The sequence below is a fragment of the Macadamia integrifolia genome, unplaced genomic scaffold (genome assembly GCF_013358625.1).
Source record: "Macadamia integrifolia cultivar HAES 741 unplaced genomic scaffold, SCU_Mint_v3 scaffold39, whole genome shotgun sequence".
Lineage (NCBI taxonomy): Eukaryota > Viridiplantae > Streptophyta > Magnoliopsida > Proteales > Proteaceae > Macadamia > Macadamia integrifolia.
This window is the reverse complement of record NW_024869937.1, coordinates 723,077-726,994: the sequence shown is the minus strand read 5'-3', so window position 1 is coordinate 726,994 and position 3,918 is coordinate 723,077. Positions and strand designations below refer to the sequence as shown.

The 3,918-nt window shown below is 34.0% G+C and overlaps 1 protein-coding gene across 4 annotated transcripts in view; it reads right to left on the bottom strand.

Moving 5' to 3' along the window:
• The window catches only part of LOC122068435 (choline/ethanolaminephosphotransferase 1), a 76,583-nt gene that overhangs the window by 68,333 nt on the left and 4,332 nt on the right, over positions 1 to 3,918 (bottom strand). The gene's annotated exons all lie outside the window — the stretch shown is intronic.

Below are 3,918 nucleotides of genomic sequence, written 5' to 3'. Positions count from 1 at the left end.
TTTTTTTTTTTTTTTTTTTTTTTTTTTTTTTTTTTTTTTTTTTTTTTTTTTTTTTTTTTTTTTTTTTTTTTTTTTTTTTTTTTTTTTTTTTTTTTTTTTTTTTTTTTTTAAACACATTTTAAAATTACTTGATGAAGATTCCAAATATAGATTTTTTATTGGTAGGTGTATGATTTTATTAACACTTGAGATGTATAGGATCAACTTTACTCCACCAAAAATAACCAAAACAAAAACACGATTCACAAACAGGGTTTGGATTTCGTCAAGGGTTTTAAGAAAGGGCTTTGAGAAGGAATCAAGGAACAAGGAAGAACCACTTATCTAGGTGACCATTTTGCTCCGGCAGCGGTGAGTTTGCTCCAGCAACGGTGAGCTTCATTATTCATTGATAGGAGTAGAAATATAGCGGATGATCTTAGGGCTTAGGCACTCATTTTGGCATCATAGAGGTAAGTATAATAAATACTTGTATTTTTTATGTCTTCTTTTCTTTATTTTTATAATCTTGCTTCATAATTATGTATTTATATTATATTTTAATATGTTATGATGATTGATGATTGATGAAGATGAACTTAGTTTATTCACTTTATTGATTTGTTTTCTTGATGAATATCTTACATTGGTATGAATATGAACCTTTAATATTTATTTAACATATGAGTAATAGGATTCAACTAGGATTTGAGCCAAATGGATTGGTTTTATAAAAAAAATTACACAGGAACGCTTTAGTCAATAAGGCAACGCTTTATGCCCGCTTTATCGCTAAGGCACTCCGAAAGACCCTCAAACGCCTCCGTCGCCTTACCACCTTAAAAACTATGCTGGAGACAACTGGTTTCGGTAGGTATACTGCTTCGAGAACCTATACTGTTGATGATGAATCCGTCTGGGAATCGCATATTAATGTATGGTCAAAATGTTAATTGGTATTTATTTGAGTACTTTTTATCTGTCACGATAACCCTACCTGGGCACGATTTAAGAAGTACAGACTATCACAATGGCCAGAACAATGTATGGTATTCGGTGATGCATATGCAGACATCGAAGGAAGTGGGACTCAAGCAACAATGTTGGAAACTCCAGGGACTGGTGATGTTGAGGATATGATTGAGTCATGTGATGAGTCTAGTTCCACTGAAGGAGTTACTCCATTAGGTGGCACTCAATCTAAAGCAGTGGAAAAAAGGTCAGCTACTAAGCACAGACCTGATAGGACTCCAAATACAAAAAGGAGAAGCAAGTCTAATCATTGGTCAATGGCATGCAAGGCAATTCAAGATATGAGTAAATGAAGGATAGAAAGAGATTCGAGCATGTCCACTGCTTCAACCCAAACTGTGGAACAGATGTACAGGGCTACGGGGCTACTATACGAGAAAGCACTTAAGAAGATAATGGCTGACCCAAAATGGAGGGAGGCATTAATTTCATGCCCCTCCTCACCAGAAGTCTATACTCCTTCATACCCTTGACTAGTTTCCTTTTTGAAAACTACTTTTAAATTTTACATTGATATGGACGAATTGTGCCTTGACACTTGTTGTAACTTTGATGGTTTGATGGGTTTTCCCTCACTTTTTTTAGATGTTTTGGATGATTGTGACTTCTCTTCAATTTAGATTTGACGTTTTTATGTGTGTGCAATTTTCCTAAGATGTTAGTATTTGATGTTCTAAATAATTAATATGAATGATGTTATGAATGACGGTTTGATGCGTTTGCATTTTTATAATTTCATATTATAGGAATAGATCAAAGAGTGATTGCATCTAGGGAATACATTGAACAAATGGAAACAGAGGACACAGACACAGAGATCATGATGTGTATGATGATGTTGACAAAAGCACATGATTCATTATACACTAGAGAGCTCATACAAGATAGTAAATTGACAGGAATAGTATGAGTGCGTCAGGTCCTAGATGGATTTGTTGACAAGTGCTATGAATAGTATAAGATGGAACGACATGTCTTCCTCAACCTTGAAGCATTAATGTGACAACATGGTTGGTTGCAAGATAGTCGATATTTAAGAGTGGATGAGCAATTGGCAATGTTTATACCTATCGTTGGTCACAAAGATAGGAATAGAGACATAGAAAAACACTTTCAAAACACTTTCAGCTTTCTCTCAACACTATAGGTGAACAGTTTAGAAAAGTGTTACATGCTTTCATACTACTGGGACAGGAGAATATCAAACCTCCAAACTTCATTCGCTGCCCTAAAAAGATACTTGAAAAACCAAAGCTCTATCCTTTTTCAAGGTATGCTGCTATTTTCTATAGATGAATATGTTGTTTTATGGTTATACGTGATTTGATTTTATTAAAAATATCCACGTATTAGTATTAGGACTGCATTGGTGCGATCGATGGCACTCATGTTGGTGCTTCCGTACCTCTAGCCAAACAAATACCGTACAAAGGAAGGAAAGGAGATACCACCTGAAATGTTATGTGTGCATGTGACCACAACATGACATTCACATTTGTGTATGCTGGTTGGGAGGGTTCTACAAATGATTATCGAGTATTTAATGAGGCTTAGACAAAACCTAGATTTGAATTTCCTCATCCTCCACCTGGTAAATTCTAAATATTATCCACAGTTGATTATGATTTATTTTACATGTTGTGTTGATTCATTATTTTAATTATACGTGCTAGGTAACTATTACGTGGTTGATTCTAGTTACGTCTACTATTGGGTTCTTGACGCCATTCAAAGAACAAAGATATCATCTAAATGATTATAGAAATAGACGCCCAAGGACAACAGTAGAGCTATTAAATAATAGACTGTTCTGTTAGAAATATCATAAAGTGCAACTTTGGCTCTTTGAAAAAACGTTTTCCAATTCTTAGCAATATATCATGTTTTCCACTCAACACTCAAACATGCATCGTCATTGTTTGTTGTGAGCTTCACAACTTCATTCGGGAGGAAGAAATTGCAAATGACAATTTTATGGAGTTTGGTGAGCACTGGTCTAATGAGCACCATAAAGAAATTCATGGTTATGTAGTACCAGCTCATATTAATACAAGCCTAGCAGAAAGAAGAATACAGATGGATGATCTTAGGAAAAAGATTGTAAATGAGTTAGTTGTTAAAGCAGGAATGGCTCAAATTACATGATTACATTTGGATGATTGGATTTAAAATTTGAAGTAGCTGGATATGTTGGCTTTAAGAATTAAGTTGTTTGACCGAATTTATGCCCTTAATTTCTTAAATAGATACTTTATGAATTATGTAAATACTTGAACGTATTCCTATTTCATGGTTTTATGATTGATCATATATTAGCATATTTTTGTGGCAAAATTTCATGCATTTTCGTATAATTATCTTACAGAGAGAGATGCAAGGTGAAAGACCAATGTGCCCATATGGGCAGGGTCAGATGGTGTGGAAGGTTTCTCGTACAAAAAGAAACCCAAAACGATGGTTTTTCAAATGTCCCGCAAATGAAACCCATGTATGACATTTCATGTGGGTAGACCACCATCATCCCAATGAGGATATTGATGAGCACAAACATAATGGCTTCAAGAATGGCTTTCGTATTAATCCACCGCAAGGAAACACGGCGAAGTAGATGTCACAACTTTTTTGTTGATATGGAACCTGTTCGTATCAATTATTTTTGTTTTTGTCTTATTTCAACTCTAGATACTTGTGTAAAAATGGGTGTCATAACTTAGATTTTATTAAAAAAAACCCTTGACTATCCTTAATTTTATAAAAAATCACAACTTTGGCACTCATGGTGTAGATGGCATTTTATGTAAATATTGGTTTCTAACAGAAATGATTCTGTTAAGTGCGAACCATACATGTTTCATTTTCTTCTAGTTACAAAAACGTTTTTTTTTTTTTTTTTTTTTTTTTTTTTTT